This window comes from Euphorbia lathyris, chromosome 5 (genome assembly GCF_963576675.1).
Source record: "Euphorbia lathyris chromosome 5, ddEupLath1.1, whole genome shotgun sequence".
NCBI lineage: Eukaryota > Viridiplantae > Streptophyta > Magnoliopsida > Malpighiales > Euphorbiaceae > Euphorbia > Euphorbia lathyris.
In genome coordinates this window covers 34,269,218-34,288,040 of record NC_088914.1, presented here as the reverse complement: position 1 = coordinate 34,288,040, position 18,823 = coordinate 34,269,218, and positions in this window count along the sequence as shown.

The window sequence follows — 18,823 nt, the reverse complement described above, 5'->3', positions numbered from 1 at the left end:
TAACTTGCATAAGCGCATAAAATTCTAATAGCCTCTAGCCTTGCCACTGGGGCAAAGATCTCACCGTAGTCAATACCTTCTTGCTGACTATAGCCCTGAGCTACAAGCCTTGCTTTGTTCCTGACTACATTTCCTTGTTCATCCAGCTTGTTGCAGAAGACCCATCTTGTTCCAATGGTCTTTTGACTCCTTGGATGTGGCACTAACTCCCATATGTTGAGCGATTTCCGCAAGTGCACGGTATACGCTTGTAGTAATAAAAGATATCGATCCCACAGGGAACGTTTTTTAACAAAACGTATTTACAATCGGTTAATTTTACTTTAAGGTTTATAATATGGAAAAATCGTTTAATCGGTTTCGGTTTTGAAATTGCTAGAATGAGAATTAGATTAGATTATGAGAATGTTAGAAAATATTCTGATTTAAGAATGAATTTGCAAGATAGGAACTTTTAGTACTTTTTAGAAAAGTAAACAGATGTATTTGTTTGCATTAAGCAAAGAAAACAACTTTAAACTTTGTACGAATTATAAAGATGAAATAAATGACGGAACCTCTAATTAATTGGCTTTGAACATGACAAAACCCTTTCGGGATAGTTGCCCTTAGTCAAATTAAAACTCTTTCGAGATAATAATTTGCCTAAGTGTTCAACAAAGTTTCCTTGTAAAGATTTTGAATTAAATACGTTTTAATGAAAACACCAGCAGTCACTTTAGTGGATTGGTTACCATAAGTGCTGCATAAAAATCTATCGAATAGAACGGACTTTATTAGATGAAATATAAATTGATACAAGTTTACAGAGAACATGGAGCATGGAAACATTCAACGACTTGCAAGTGAACGTCAATCCTTTCCTTGGGTTTCGTTAGAGTTTGTCAGGCTCAGGGGTGGATCCTCTACTCAATCTTCTCGTTGAATCTTCGTAATTGAGACTTGGTCGGTCTACTACCAAAATGAAACTAAATTGGAACAATGTCTAAACGCTACTGAATTTGTTATTATTGAATAAACAATGTGTGTACATCATATTGCTTTTTACAAAATCGAAATCTAACTTCTGAATCACTTGACTCGGAATTTCTGCATAAATTCTATACTAATCTCTTTCTTCTACATATCTTCAACTCTTCATCAACTCTTTATTTATAGATGTTGAAGAGTCTTGATTGAAGTGTTGTGTCCGTTGTGAAGGATCATATCCATTGTGAAAGGACGTCTTTATCCACCCGAACGAACGCGTTTCGTCGAAAATGAAAGTGTGCAATTTGGCTTCTACAGACTCCTGCTCTTACCGAGAATATTTAATTCTCTACCGAGAATGGGGGAGCATCAATTGGTCTTCAAACGAAGGAAGGAAAAGCTGGGGAACGCGTGTCGCGACTGTGAATTTGGGGGCCGCGGTCGCGGCACGGAACATTTTTTGGTTCTTCTGCTTTCGTTCGCGTCCTCGATTTGGCGTTATTAATTTCTGTTGATTTCTGTTGTCTTTGACTCCTTTTGTAGGGTTTTTCTTCTGTTTTTGAGCTCTTTTTGTTCCTATTTGGATTTTACCAAATATTTATGTACCTTACAAGAAAGAAACATATTCGAGAGTAAAAGCTTTCTAAACAGTTATAAATAGCATAAATTCGTAGCAATATTGATGTAATTATTGATGATATTTTAGGTATATTTTGGGCTTAACACCATACATCATTTCTTCTGAATTGATCAAGTTCCTCTTGCATTGCGCTCATCCAGAATTCATCGTCTTGATCAGCGGGTACTGAGTGTGGATCATCCTCGGTCAGCGGCTGATATCTTCCTGCAGGGTTAGTTTCGTCGAACTCAACATGTACTGACTCTTCTAAAACTTGAGTTCGTTTATTAAAAACTCTGTATGCTTTGTTGTTTGTTGAGTAGCCTAAAAAGATAGCTCCATCAGCTTTTGAGTCAAACTTAGCTAAGCTATCTTTGGTATTCAAAATAAAACATTTACAGCCAAAGGAACGAAAGTATCCAATATTGGGCTTTCGTCCTTTCCAAAGTTCGTAGGGAGTTTTCTTTAGTATAGGTCTAACAAGAGCCCTATTAAGAATATAGCACGCTGTGTTGATAGCTTCTCCCCCAAAAGTACTTTGGAAGCCTATGCTCACTCAGCATTGTCCTGACTATTTCAACCAAGGTTCTGTTCTTCCTTTCAACAACCCCATTTTGTTGAGGCGTTCTAGGAGCAGAAAAATTATGGTCAATGCCGTTGGTTTCACAGAATTCAACAAACTGTTGGTTCTTGAATTCTCCACCATTATCACTTCGGATGTGAGCCAGCTTTAGGTCTTTATCATTTTCAAGTTTTCTAACCAAATTTGAAAATGTCTCAAAGGTCTCATCCTTGCTACTCAGCAAGATGATCCAAGTGTACCGAGAAAAGTCATCTATAATGACCAAGGAAAATCTTCTTCCACCCAGACTCAGCGGCTGGACTGGACCGAAGAGATCCAAGTGTAGTAACTCTAACGGACGCTTAGTTGAGACAATATTTTTACTATGAAAAGATTGTTTGGTTTGTTTTCCAGCTTGGCAAGCGTGGCATAGTTGATCTTTTTCAAATTTAAGTTCTGGCAGTCCCTCAACCAATTGCTTTCTTGCTAATTTGGCCAGGAGGTCCATGCTTACATGACCAAGTCTCCTGTGCCATAGCCAGGAATTTTCTTCCTTTGAAACTAAGCATACAGTTTTTGAAAACTTTTTCTCTAAGTTTAGCATGAAGACATTATCAATGCGAGGGGCAGTTAAAATTAACTCATTAGTTTTACCCTCGAATATTTTACATCCAGTGTCATCAAATATAACTTTTCTCCCATTGTCACATAGTTGAGCTACGCTGAGTAAGTTATATTTGAGTCCGCTGACTAGGGAGATAGACTCAATAGTAGGATTACCTCCAATGGTTCCTGACCCTACTATCTTACCCTTTTTGTTGTCTCCAAAATTACGCTTCCTCCTCGTTTACGCTCGAATGTGATGAATGGAGTTTCATCACCAGTCATATGCCTCGAGCATGCGCTGTCAATATACCACATCTTTGACTTCTCAGCACATCTCAGGCTTACCTGCAGTGTAACTAGTTACTTTTAGGTACCCAATTCGTTTTGGGTCCTTGCTTGTTAGGTTCAACGGGTAAAGCATCATATTTTATTTTATGGCAGCATACTTGGACAGTATGGCCATTCTTTCCACAGAAGTCACAGCTGACCTTCCGTTTAGGATTTCTCACTGACTGGTTAGCACCCCAGTGATGAGCGTGCCAGCACACCTTTGTGGTGTGTCCTTTCTTCCCACAGAAGTCACACTGGACATTCCGCTGAGGATTCCATCTCTGCTGACCAGTACTTCGGTACTGAGTATTCAGAGGAATATTTCTTTTTTTTGGAACCTTTAGTTGGTTCTAAATGGATGTGACGTCCTTTCTCAGTTTCTTAGAATCTGATTGGACCTTAGAGACAAACTTTTGCATAATTCCAATGTTACTATGCAAATCTGAGTTGTCCTGAAGAAGATATCGAAGGTCACTCAGTTTGACCTCCTCAACCTCGTCACATCGCTTGCTGAGTGCTCTAACCTTTTTATTACACTTTTTGACAAGTGTGTAAAGATCACTCAGGGCATTAACCATTTCATTTCTGAGCAAGGGTAGTGATATTACCTCAGTTGACTGTTTCTCATCATCAGATGCAATGGAGGGGTCAGCATGCTCAGAAGCACATGGCTCAGCAAGTTCATCAGCCATGAAACAAATCTTCACTGACTCAGTGGCATCAGCTTCAAATGATGATGAATCATCACTATCACTCCAGGTTGCCACCATTGCCTTCTTGCCGTGCTTTCTTTCTTTCCTCAGCGAGGGACAGCTTGACTTGATATGGCCAGTTTGATGACATTCAAAGCAAGTAATGGGCTTTGAGTTGTCCTTCTTGTACTTGCTGTCGCTGGAGTCAGCTTTGTACTTATCAAACTTTTTATAAGGCTTCTTAGAATATCTATCATTCTTTTTGAACAGCCTTTTCATCTTTCTGGTAAACATAGCCATCTCTTCATCGTCTGTTGAGCTTCCATCAGTGGAGTCAGCTTTCATGACAAGAGACTTTTGCTTCTTATCTTCAGACTTTTCCTTCACCTCGAAATTCTTCATCGAGATCTCATGGGTCAGCAGTGAGCCGATGAATTCATCATACTTATAGGTGGTTAAGTCTTGAGCTTCCTCAACAGCGGTCTTCTTTGATTGCCAGTTTTTAGGAAGACTCCTAAGAATCTTCTTAACTTGTTCTTCCTCAGTGAAGATCTTCCCAAGTCTTTTGAGCTCGTTGATGATGTTTATAAATCTTGCATTCATGTTAGAAATTCCTTCATCATCGTTCATTTCGAACAGCTCATACAGTCTCATCTGCTGGTTCACCTTGGACTCCTTCACTTTGTTGGTTCCTTCGTAGGTGACCTCCAGCTTCTTCCAGATCTCTTGCGCTGACTCACAACCTGAAATCTTGTTATATTCTACAGCATCAAGCGCACAGTGAAGCATGTTTATAGCCGAAGCATGGTTTTGTAGCTTCTTGAGATCATCTTCTGTCCATTTGGCCTCAGCTTTGACAACTGTTTGGCCAGCCACAACTTCAACAGGAACAAATGGGTCTTGGACTATTGAAAGCCATGCACTCATATTTGTTGCCTGAATAAAGTTTTTCATCCTATTCTTCCAGAAGGTGTAGTTAGACCCGAAGAATAGGGGAGGCCGAGTAATGGACAGCCCCTCAGGTAAGATCTGAGTTGTCTGGTTTCCTGGGAGAAACCGAGTGCTGTTTTCAGCCATAGTGGGGATCAGGTCAAGGTAGTTAAACCTTTCACAGTGAGCTTTTAAGCTCTGATACCACTTGTTGGTCCCTTATAACGTAACGAATTAGTTCCAAGGGGGGGATAGGAACTATTTTATATTTTAGTACGTTAAGGCTGACTTCTTTTCCTCTAAAAAGGAATTACACAGCACGCTGAGTGAAGTAAGACACTAGCTTAGTCAACTGGTGACTAAGTCAGCTTCTTTCTTTGAGTCAGGAGATAGCACTTTGAGTCTATTCCTGAGCTCAGATACTCAATGCACATAACTCAGCGTGACCTCTTTACTTGGTCAGTTTTGTTTAAGCAAGCAATATATATATATTAAAGGAGTTTAAGGTTAGAACGATGTTACTCAGTAGATTTATCCAGGTTTGGCCTCTATGCCTACGTCCTGTCCCTGGAACACGTTCCGAGCTTTCGAATTCTCTACTGAGCTCTTTAACGGTAGAGCCTCAAACCTTTTTACAACAAGAAGCTAAGTATAACAAGAGTACCTTCCTCTATACCTCTACTCACTCCTATTCTAATGCTGAGTACTATAACCGAGTACTCAGCCTCTCATTTCTAATTCTAGAAATGATGATAAGTTTGTCCTAAACAACAATTGCTAAGACACTTTAGATGATTGGATAATCACTCTAGACTTTTACATAGTAATATGGAAATTGGTGTAAGTATTTGCTTTGCTTTTTCACACAGATTCTTCAAGTAGAAATTTGGTCAGCGTAATGGCTTGGTGAAGATCTGCATCGAATGAAGCAACTGAAAGGCCTATTTATAGTGACACTTGAGGTATCGGTTATTTCAAATATCGAAATAACCGTTGGAGGGAAACGGCTTGATGTCGTTGTCACTCAGTACACGCTTAGTGCCGTTGGCCAATCAGATTATTGTATCTTCTGTCTTCGGTCAGTGCTGAGCAGCTTTTAGACAGACAGGCGGAATGTTTCGCCTTTTATGGCAAAGTCTTCCAGACAGCTTTCTGTGTCTTCTGAACTTTACCCAAAGTAGAAATACTTTGTCTTGAAGTTGTTCCTTGCTCAGCTGCTGTCTTGTACTCTTTGTCGTCCAACTCAGCAGCTTCGTTCCGAAGTAGATAGAGAAGGTCTTCCAGATCCTTCTTCATGCTGAGCTGCATTTTATTCACAACGACAACGTTTTGTATACACGGGCCGAGTTGTCTTGGGCCTTTGACTTTGCTTTGGGCCTTTAGCCTTTTAGTCTTTATGTCTTATAAACAATTTAACTCAACATTAAACAAACACATTAGTGTAATAAATCAAAGCATTTAAACTTAGTGTGTTTAGAATATTCTTTAATCATATACTTAAATAATTTTGTCAAATCAAAATCATGTGGAAAGGTGTTTCAACATAATGGTCCTTATTCCGAAGGTTGAGGGTGTGTTATCTCTAGATCAGTTTAGGCCCATTACTATGAGCAACTTCAGCTATAAAATTATTGTAAAAATTTTGGCTGACATTCTGGCTTCAGTAGCTTCTCGTATTGTCCCTCAGAATCAATTTGGCTTTATTCCTAGACGGAGTATTCATCAATGCATTGTGTTGGCTTCAGAGCGCACTAATATGCTTCGAAAAAAATGTTTTGAGGAAAATTTGGCTTTAAAAGTTGACATCAAGAAAGCATTTGACACGATAAACTGGAATTTTTTATTGGCTATGAGGGATGCTTTTGGTTTTTCTTTACAATTCCGTGATTGGATTTTGAATATTTATCAGCTGCTCGAATATCAATTCTGAATAATGGTGTCATTAGTGGTTATTTCAAATGCTCTAGAGGGGTTAGACAGGGTGATCTGTTATCTCCTATCTTGTTTGGAACTGTCGAAGACTTTAAGTCATTGGCTTCTTTTCTAGGTAGCACTAGGCGCCTGAATCCGATGCATTACACTACTTCAGGGGTCTTTCCAACTTACTTATTTTATACATATGATATTCTTTTGTTTTGCAGGGCTTCTGTGGATAATCTTATTGTGACTAAGGGGGTCTTTGAGATGTATGGATCTATTTTGGGTCAATGTGTTAACTGGAATGAGTCTGAGATTTTCTTGGGTTCCTTTGTCACTCCTGGTCGTGGGAATCATCTTGCTGGTATAATTGGAATTCGTCGAGGGGAGATTCCTTTTCATTATCTTGGTGTCCCTTTGTTTTTTGGAAGGCCAAAAACTCGACATCTAAATGGATTGATGGATAGGGTCCTTGCTCATTTCTCGAAATGGAAAGGTCATTGTTTATCAATTAATGGCTAGAAGAGTGGCCCTTGTAAATTCCGTTATTACTGGGAGCTTCATGCATTCTTTTATTATTTACAAGTGGCCTTCTGTATTGCTCAGCCGTATGACTAGATGTATGCGGAATTTTGTTTGGTCTGGTTCCATTCGTTGTAAGAAGCTGGTAATGGTTCCTTGGAGAGTTTGTTGTCATAATTTCAAGGATGGAGGGTTTGGCATCAAGGATTTGTGTCACGTCCGTGTTTAAATTTCTAGAATTTATATTTTGATATTAGTATATATTATAATTATTGGGTGTGTGAAGTTAATTTGGTGCTATAGGAAAAGTTAATCAATCAAATTAAGCATTAAATCAACATAATCAAGTAAAATCTGAAATTCACATAGAAGCATAGTCAATAGCTTCATTTGAACCATAATTTTACAATAAAAAGCAAAATCGTGAAAAACCCAATTTTATAAAATTCCTGTATAATCCTAAAATATCAATTTCTGAAAAAAATTTGATGATACATATATCTATATACATAAAACACAAAATATAGTTGATAATTACTTACCTTGGCTACTAATTGAAGAAAACAACCCGTTCAATTCGCCTCTAAATTCTGTCTAAGACGTTTCCCTCCAAACACTGCCGAAACTCAAAAACTCTTTGGCTAGAACTTAGATCTATACATAAGGATGCTATGTTTTAAATTTTGAGTGATTCGGACGGTCGAATATCCGTAAATCAAAGAAACGGTGAAGAAACGGTTCAGAGAAAACTGATAAATTTATAAAAGAAAAAGAAAAAGAAAGGGAGAAGATGAGCAGCATCACGCCGATTTGAGATATATATCTCAAATTTGGCAAATATCACATTTGATAATTTATCTTTATATAATCTTTTAAAAATTACTCTAAACTTTTAATTTACACCTAAAACCACTTAAAGGGAGAAACTCGAGGATGGATACAATGTTATAAGTTCATTTGGATTTATGTTTTCAGTTATGATTGATTTTGATATAAGGTTTTACGTTTGATTGAATACGAGTTGGTTTGATAAAACACTTATTTAATTACAAGTTGGTTTGATAAAACATTTATTTGATTATGCATTGGTTTGATAAAACGTTTATTTGTTTTGATTCGTTTTGATAAGATGTATTATATATATAAAGTTATATGAACGTAAGTTTGAGTATATTTTATAAAGTTTTGATTAAATCCCTTTACAAATGTATATATGTAGCTATGTTAAGTAAAGTTGGGTTTTTATAGCTGATAGTTTCTTACTGAGATTTCTGTCTCACGTTTTTAAATGTTTTAATGTTTTTAGGTGAGAAAGTACAAGTATAAAGAAGATTACCGACCGATTAGGCGAGGATTGGAAGTTGTTACTTATTGTTAGAATTATGGTTAGAACCTTAGTATTTCAATTGTAATGTAATGGAGTTGGTAAATATGTTGAGGTTCTTGAATGACTAATGTAGTAAGGATATTGATTATTTTAGAATATATATTGAAGAGGAAGACCAATAAATATGTTATTATGATATTTGGATAAATTGGAGACTTCTAAGTATTGATTATGATTTTTCTATTTCATGCTCGATGCCGATTGAGGTCGTCTAGGGTCGGGTGTGACAATTTGCCTCTTTTGAACAAAGCTCTGACTAGGAAGATGGATCGGGGTTTAATTCAGGAAAAGTCGTTATGTTTTAACTTGCTTAGAACTTGCTTCTTAAGTAAACCAAGACAGTCGTGTTAGTTTGTTTTGAAGTCTTCCGTTTGGGCTTCGGTTAAGACCATTTATTTGGAAATTTCACAGCATTGCTTTTGGTGGATTGGTCAAAACTCAGATTTAAACTTTTGGAATGAGGGATGCTTGTGCCCCTCGCTGGCTTCTTAGGTTGGTTTAACTGCCCGCCAGCAGCGCTCCTACTTGAATTTGGTGGAAGATTGTCTTGTTGGAGATAGTTGGCATAGCTTACTTATGCTTCCATCAGACGTGGAGGGTAGGGTTCGAAGCATTAAACGTGGGGAGGATGTGGTTGATATCTACATATGGAAGCCTACTACGAGTGGGATTCTAATTGTTAAATTGTTGTATGCTTGGCTCAGGGCTCCGGGAGATCAATAGCTATTAAGCCCAAAATATACCTAAAATATCATTAATATTTACATCAGTTTTGCTATGAAATCGTGCTATTTATATCTATTTAGAGTACTTTTTACGTCTGAATATGTTTCTTTCACGCAAGGTACCTAAATATTTGGTAAAATCCAAATAGGAGCGAAAACGGATCAAAAATGAAGGAAAAACCCTAAGTTACAAGCCAAAAAGACGAAGAATTCAGCACACCGATACGAGGAAGACGGGAACGAAGTCAGAATTGAGAAGAACATCCCGAATCTCGGCAGAGATTCTGGGTTACGACCGAGATTTGGGAATCTCAGTCGCGACACGCCTTTTTCCGACGTTCTCCCCTTTCGTTCAGAAGACTGAAAACTGCTCCCCTAATCTCGGCAGGGATTCCATGATCTCGGTAGGATCGGCAGCAGTTCCAGCACTAATTTCACATGTTTAAATTCCAAGAAACACGTCTGTTTGGGTGGATAGAAACGTCTCTTCGTAGCAGACACGACCCTTCAAACACAACTTTTCAAGATCTATAAATGGAGAGTTAATTTTAGAGTTCAATGTAGTTAGATTAATTAAGATTAGAGTGCAGAATTTATGAAGAAACTCTTACTCAGAAATGAGTCAGAGATTAGATTTTATTTCTGTAAAAGCAATCTGATGTACACAAATTGTTCTTAGATTTCTTACAAACACAGTAGCAATTAGATTTAGATTAAGATCTGTTCGAAGACTAGTTTACATTTTGGTAGTAGAAATATCATCTCTATTCTAAAGATTCAGCGAGAAGATCAAGTAGCGGATTTGACCCCGGAGCCTGACAAACTCTAACGAGGTTTGAGGAAAGGATTGATGACCCGGAACTCGAATGTCGTTTTGAATGCTTCCATGCTTTTTGTTCTCTGTAAACTTGTATCAATTCACAATTCATCTAATAAAAGTTCATGCAATTCAATATATGTTTATGTAGTTACTTTGGTAATTGATCCGAAGTAAGGTTCTGGTGTTTTCATTAAAACGTAGTTAAATTCATATCTTTACAAGGAAACTTTGTTGAACACTTGAACAAGTTCGTATCTATGGACGATATTGTTGGTCCCGTGTGATTAGTTCCAAGGGGGGGTTAGGAACTAATATAACTTTTTTCGTTTAATTGTATGCTGACTTAGTTATTTTGCAAGTTGGTCAGCTCAGCTTTTGGTCAGCTTGGCCAGATATGCTATAAGACAGCTTTGGATGGATATTGACTAAAGCTGTTTTATTTATAAGTTAGATATTGACACTCTTGGAGGTCAGCTTCTAACTCAGCACTTGAAATTACTCAGAGTTAACTTTAAACAATTTTATATGCTGAGTAAATTTCACATACAACACATGCACATATATAAATTGAGAGAGAGTTTAGAGATTACTCAGTATCACTTATCCTGGTTCGGCCTCTCCGTCTACGTCCAATCCCCAGAGTCCTCCGGGATTTTAGAATCCAATACTGAGCTCTTTACAGGTAGAGCACAAACCAATTACAAGGCAGTTGAATATGCAAGAGTACCTTCCTCTATTCGTCTACTCAACTCCTACTAAGTGCTACAACCCAGCACCTAGATTTCTCTACCACTGAATGTTTACAACCAAACACTCAGCACAGCACTCTCAATTTTACAATTGATAAACACTTGTTCTTTTCAAGTAAAGAACACTTTAGAAGATTACAAGTAATCACTCTAGCATTTACACAAAGAATAAAAGATGGGTGTAAGATCTATTTTTGTAACTAAGTGCTTTTGTATCTTTTCTCTCTTATATTTTTCTCTTTGTAGTCCGGCAATGATCCAAGGTTTTTGATTGTCCTTATATAGGAGAAAATCTGGAATCGGATCATTTTGAAATGATGTAGCCGTTAAGGTTAAAACGGCTCATTTAGGGGACAGATTCTGGTCAGCTTCAGACTGTTCCGGCCATTCCCTTCCTCTGCATTCCTTCAGACGTCAGGTTTGTCTTCTTGCGTCTGGCTTGTCTTTTTGTGTCAGTTGTCCTTTACCAATAATCCATTGACCCATACATCTCAGAATGTGTCTTCTGCGTATTTCCAAGGATTCAATTATTGGTACAGAGGGGCGGTAATCATTGTCTTTTAGCTAACGACTTTTTCATGCTGTCTTGAAGAATCACTCAGCTTCTACTTCGTAAAACCTTGTCATTTGCAATTTCCAATCTGAGTGTAAGTTTAGTCAGCTCAGCTTCGTGAGATAGTTGTTGTGGGCGTGTATGTCTTTGTCTTTTAATGCTAAGTTTGATTCCACTCAGCTTGATACTTTAGGCTTCTATGTTGACCTCTTCATGTCTTACTTTTTATATTTATCTTTATTCATATTTATACTCAACATTGAACAAACGGATTAGTACAATTAAAATAAAGCACTCAAATTTAATTGTCTCTTAATCATGGATGATTTTGTCAAATCAAAATCTTGTGGAAAGGTATTTCAACAAACTCCCCCATTTTGATGTTGGCAAAATGCATAATTATGGAACTCAGTTTTGAAATTCCCCATGATTGATTTATCTTTCATATTTCTGAAATTTCTCCCCCGTAAGGGTTGCATCTGTTTATTTACCTCTTAAACCTACCAAGATTTATTTGAGATAAACTAAGGATGTGTGTACTGACTAGATTTAGTTCTAAATTATTTTGAGTCTAAGTCAGCTTTCAGAAATGCTTGGATACTCAGTTTGATTTTCTCGTTATTTTGTATACTGAGTATTTGTTTGTTCAATGTTTATGTTAATGTGTATTGACAGGCATGGCATTTGAACAGAATAAAAAAAACAGTTCATTGAATAAAATAGAACATACACATACATAATACTTATGCCCACAAACTAGATCTTTAAACGAAAAATTAACTTAAGTTTCACTTCTTCACAGTTTCACTTCACACAGCCTTACCCTTTCCTTTCACTTTGCTTCCTGATGCATCTGTCTGTTGTTGAGTTCCAGGTTGAGTTCTCTCCCCCGTTTTGCCAGCATCGGGTTTATAGACAAAGGTGTCATTTCTTTCAGCTGAGGATAGAACATTCGAATAGCGTTGTAAACGCTTCGTGCTCTCACTCAAGCCGTCTATTACAGGAACACAATCATCTCGAACATTGCGAGGAACGGGGATGGATCCAGTGATCAGGTTGATAATACACTCATGGGACTTGCTAAGCCAAGTAAGGGAGCTGCTGATCTGAGCAAAGGATTGATGATACATCTTCAATAGGGTAGAATCATAGAAGATGCGTTGAGCATTGTCATAGCGAATGGCCTGCAGAAGTCCTTGTGAAAGTTTATCATTGATGGGGTCAACATCCATCTGAGCTTTGTTGACACTGAGAAGACTCACGGCTTTACTGAGTTGATCAATTATACATTGAGAAGTGGAGGAAACAAGCTCTCGTGTGCATGTAAGATCGACAGTCAGCTTGGCAAAGCATCCCTGCAACTCAGCAGATGTGGCATACTCAGGATTAGCCGTTGGCCCAAGGTTGGGTAGTTTTGCTCTCAGTTTGGCAAATTGTTGATCTAGCTCAGCCGAAGTTGCATATCCTGGATTAGAGGCAGAGAGATTATTGATTTTACCTTCAAGGGAGTTCATGTGGTTTATCATCAGAAGGAATAGCTCAGTCAGCTTGGCAATGTGATCTTGCTTAGGTTGCTGTGATTGGATGGTGGTCACAATACTGAGAAGATCCTTGAGTCCCTTAATTTCTGTGAGAAGTTGAGTAATGGTAGAGATATTTGTGGACTCAGGATGAGCAGACCTAGCAGCATCAGAAGTGGTGAACTCCTGGAGAAGAGATTGAGCCGTTTCGATGATGCGACGGCCAGACTGAGTTGTACTAAGATAGGCATGTTGCTCAGTGGAAGTTGGCTCAGACGCGGGAATGGAGGTGGAGCTGGATGGTGGTGGAGTTGGCTGCTTACTTGCTTGAGGAATTGGGGCTTGTTGATGTGTAGTACCAGGATGTTGAGGTTGAACAGGTGGATCCATAGCTTTCTCCCTATGTTGAGTGGCTGGATCTTCGAGCTCTTGCTCGGCGGGATTTGGATTTTGTGGAGTCTTGGCATGTTCCTCAGTCCGAGTAACAGAGGCTTGATTTTGCTCCGATTCTATGGGAGGAGGCTCAACATTATGGGAAAAATACTCAAAATGGATATTGGATGGATCCATAGTTTGCTCCAAAGAGGGAGAATCCGCCAGGAGATCAATGAGAGGAGTTTTGACAGCTTTCTTTTTCAGCCTTCTGAGTGACTTAGTTTTTGGAGGTGACGGGTCAGTTTGAACATCTACATCCTCAACTTCAGCTTCAACATTCAGATCCTCTCCTTGATGTTCTTCTTCTTCTTGTTCAACATGTGCCTCCTGATTTTCCTCAACATTATCTGGCTCAGCATGATCATTTCCTTCAGCATTAAGCTGAGTATCAACCTTTCTTTGTTCTTCTCCTTCATCAGCTTGCTCCACTGGAGTTTTCTCAAGATCAATCCCAATGTTCTGAGTGCAGTGAGATGTGGGTGTCACAACCCAATCAATGGGATCAGCCTCAACTATTTTCAACCCAGAATTTCTACTTTTCTTCTTTAGCAGCTGTTCTGGGGATTCTTCATTTTCTTCCTCGGGCTCAGTTTGCCCTTTCCTTTTCTCTGCTAACTCAGGTGTAACCTGAGGTAGGTCAGCATCAGTATTCTTTCCTCTTGTCATAGCCCTCATCTTCGTGGGCACAGTTTCAATATCCTTTGCACAAGTGGCAAGTGTCTTTCTCTTCTTCTTTGCTTTGGGGGAATCGGCAGGAACGTCCTCTGGTTCAACTTCTGGCTCAGCATCATCTGCTGCTAGCACAGTTTCAATTTCTTGCTCAGCATCGTTTTCTTCCTCATCTTCCTCAACATCTTCACCTCCCTTTAGTGGTTGGTTGAACAATAACCCAGTTAGCAGAGATGTGGTTATTTCTGTTCCCAAGCTTTTAGTCTCAGTGATGGTCTCAATCTTGTGATCTTCAAGGATCTTGGTGATGAGAGATCCTAGTCGAAGTTTCTTTCCCCCTCGTTGAAGTGCTCCCACTAAAAACACAGGCATATTCAGTGGACAATAGGTTAACATGTGCCATATGAAGCACTGCTCGAAATTAGAGGCAGACAAAGCTGAGTTGAGTTTAGGGAAGATGAAGTTTGTTAAGATGTAGTGCGCCATCTTCTGGTTTTGCCCCATACTCGTGCTGGGTATTTCTCCTTTGTAATTTTTGGGTTTGCAAAACCCCTTCATCTGGTCAAGCATTTCCGTTGATACCTTTTCTTTTGTTGTTCTAAACTCGGTTCCTTTGTTAGGCAAGTTGAGTAAGGTTGCTAAGTAGGATGGAGTAATGACACTTTTGTGACCTTTAATGTGCGTCTCCAAATAATCAGCATCATCCTTGTCAACATGGAGACCGGAGTAGAATTCCCTAACCAGTCGTGGATAGGTGGTTCTGGGGAGAGAGAAGAGGCATGTCCACTCGTTCTTCTCAATCCATTCACAAAATGGCTTTTCGGCAGTAACGAAGCTGGGAGAGAGCCAGCGGCATTTGAGGACTTCCAGATTGTGGACTTTTATGTGAACCTTCACCATGGTTCTAGCCTTGGGTTTCTTCTGCTTTGAGGAACTTGCCGGATCCATTTGACGGCGTTTGCTCGGAGTTAGGTTAGACTTAGGAGGAGATTTAGGGCTTTCATCAGTGATTAGTTTTCCAGAATTTTCACCGGAGATTTTCTGAGTGTTAGTCATTTTTTTAGAAATTTTTGTGGAAGACTTGAGAGAGAGAGATTCTGAATACCAAAGGATTCACGTGTGAAGAGATTTGAGGAGTAATTTATCCATTTATTTATATATACCTAAAACGGTCGTATTAATTGAAGTAGCCGTTTTTCCTTGGGGCGTTCAACCGACAGAGATTCTGTCATTTATGACATTTCCGGCGCATGGGTTGTCTCATAATTGTTTGCCTCTCCTAGGTGCTTTTTATTACACGTGTTGGCATTTAATGGTGCAAGTGGGTTCTAGCGCAATTTTCCTAGAAAATGAACCGTTTGTGACACTGAGTACTTAGTTCTATCAAGATGAATTTTCTATCTTAGTACATGATAGTTGCTCAGTATATGTACCTACTCAGGATAATCACTCAACATGTATGTCAACTCAGTATGATGTGATTTTTCTACATTTCAAGTTCAGTAAGTAGGAGTTATTTTACTCAGCATGGCATTTGCACAAGGTTCAACTTTTCACTCAGCATGGCAATCATACATCATTTACTTAGGAATTTATTGAAGGGGATTAGACATACCGATAGCTTCCCTTAGTATGTTAAATTGTGCACATTCCAAGGGCTTGGTGAAGATATCTGCAAGCTGTTCATTTGTTGGCACATAGGTCAGCTTGATTTCATCTTTTAATATGTGATCTCTGATGAAGTGATGCCTTATGCTGACATGCTTCATCCTGCTATGTTGGATTGGATTTTTGGACAGATCAATGGCACTCTTATTGTCACATTTGATCTCTATTGTTTCAGTCTTCACTCCATAATCCTCAAGCTGTTGCTTTATCCAGAGGACTTGAGCCACACAGCTTCCAGCAGCCACGTACTCAGCTTCAGTTGTAGACAGGGCCACAGATGATTGCTTCTTGTTGAACCAAGATACTAGACAACTTCCAAGGAAATGACATCCTCCTGAAGTACTCTTACGTTCTAGCTTATCTCGTCCATAATCAGTATATCCAATGAGTGTGAAGTCATTTGAAGTTGGATACCATAGACCTGCATCAACTGAACTCTGCAAATATCTAAAGATTCTTTTTACAGCTGTTAGATGAGATTCTCTGGGATCAGCTTGATATCTCGCACAATAACATACTGAGTACTGTATATCTGGTCTACTAGCTGTGAGATAAAGTAACGAACCTATCATACCTCGATAGAGTTTAGTGTCTATTGACTTACTTTTCTCATCTTTGCATAGGACCGTATCAGTACCCATAGGGGTTGATATTGGTTTGCAGTCCATCATATTGAACTTCTTTAACATTTCCTTGGTGTACTTGGACTGGCTTATGAAGATGCCATTCTTACCTTGCTTGATTTGGAGTCCAAGGAAGAAGTTGAGTTCCCCCATCATGGACATCTCGAACTCAGTTTGCATCTGTTTGCTAAATTCCTTGCACAAAGATTCGTCAGTAGCACCAAATATTATATCATCTACATATATTTGTGCAAGTAGGGTATGTTTCCCCTTTTTCTTAATGAACAAGGTTGTGTCAGCTTTTCCCCTGACATAGTTCCTGGTCAGCAGGAAGTTGGTCAACCTCTCATACCAAGCTCTTGGAGCTTGTTTCAGACCGTACAGGGCCTTTTTGAGTTTATAAACGTGGTTTGGAAATTTTGGATCTTCAAATCCAGGAGGTTGATTAACATATACCTCTTCGTTTATGAAACCATTAAGAAATGCACTTTTGACATCCATTTGGTATAACTTAAAGTTCATAAAACTGGCATAAGCACACAATATGCGTATTGCTTCTAACCTAGCAACAGGTGCAAATGTTTCCCCATAGTTAATACCCTCTTGCTGACTATAGCCTTGGGCTACAAGTCGAGCTTTGTTTCTTATTACATTTCCATGCTCATCTAGTTTGTTTCTAAACACCCACTTAGTTCCTATAGGCTTTTGATTCCTAGGTTTAGGCACTAAATCCCATACCTCATTTCTGGTGAATTGGTCAAGCTCTTCTTGCATGGCATTGATCCAATATTCATCGTGCTCAGCATCAGCAAAGTTCTTTGGTTCATGTATTGAGACAAACGCAATATTGCTGAGGTATTTCCTAAGCTGATCTCTGGTCATCAGCTTGTTGTCAGCAGCATCAAGAATGGACTTTTCTGAATGTCCTCTTGGGATTTTTATTTCTTTAGGCAATGTTGAATCATTTGGAATAGGTGTTTCTACAATCTCTACAGGAAAAGATTGGTCAGTAAAAGTTATTTCAACTTCTTGCTTACCTTTGGTCAGCCCTTGTATTGATGATTCAGAGGCTCCATTCTGATCAGCGGAAGCTGAGCTTGGTTCATCTTCAGTGAGCTGAGTTGTCTTTCCTGTTGGGTCAGCTTCACCGAACTCAATATGAACAGACTCTTCTACAACCTGAGTTCGTTTATTATAGACTCTGTATGCTTTACTGTTTGTTGAGTACCCTAAGAAGATCGCTTCGTCAGCTGTTAGACGAGGTGCTGCGGCCTAATCTCCCGGGCGGACCGGGGGGTGGACAACCTCATGGCGACGTAAGCGGTGATTGGCGCCGAAAGCAACCAATCGTGGAATCAAGCTGCTCGGCAGGACCGGAGCTCGGAGATATGGAAGAGTCGCCACCCATGAATGGGAAAATGAACACCGATCCCTTGCGGGAGACCGGTGTGGGTTCGGGAAACTTAGGTACGAGCCGAGAAGGCTAGCTCCTTTCCGGAGAAAGGCTACTAGGCACCCCGACATCGCCCGGTTATGAACCACCGGCCTCCTACTCAGCATGTTAGGCGATAACGGACTAATCGTATACTTCTTTAAGTTTAAAATTCATTTGAAACCCTTTTCTTTCTCTTTTTAGAAACCGTTTTGAGCATATATTATTGAAAAGCCACATCAGTAAAGAATCACCCATTTATGTTTATACATACACAGAGAGGGGGGAAAAGAAGTGATTTATTTACAACCGTATTTAAATGTTATGTTGTGTGTTTATTCTATACTAACTTATTTCCTCAAAACGAGTTTATTTACATGGTTCGCACCTTAATCGTCGTTGGAACGATTTTGGTGCGTTTTAAAACCCCGTTTGATGAAGTTCACCCGAATCGCCGTTGGAACGACTCGAGTATTTGAAAACGTTAAAGTAAAAGCCTTTTAATAAGAAAACGTGATTAAACATACAAGTCAATTTTATTTTGTACAAATTCATTAAGAAAGCGATTCAAAATCTCCATTATTAACAAAGAAAACGATTTTGATTACAATGTTCGCTTAATCCGTCTTTGGAACGGACTAAGGTTTTAAAACGTGGTGTTTTGAAGACGATTTGAAATATCAACAAAAATGACTCTATTTATCTACATTAGAGATCTAAGAAAGCTCATTAGCTTAAATAATTTAATTGAAAACTCTCTTTTTATGATTTATTTTCCCCACTTATTTAATGGACTCTCTAACTATTATAATTACAATAAGACGCTTATTTAAAGCAAGACTTATAATCAAACAAGGCCCATTTGAGACATGGACCCATGAATGGGCCCAAAAGAATAGAGAAAATAATTTGGACATATATATATGTACAAGTAAATCAAAAAGGAAGATATGAAAACCCAAAAATTAATATAAGAGGAATTTTATGTATATGGAAATAATAGGTACTATATACTTATACTTTAAAAATGCTAAAACAATAAGTAAATCTTATGGACAAGAAAATAATATTTACCCAAAAATAACTTCCTTCAAT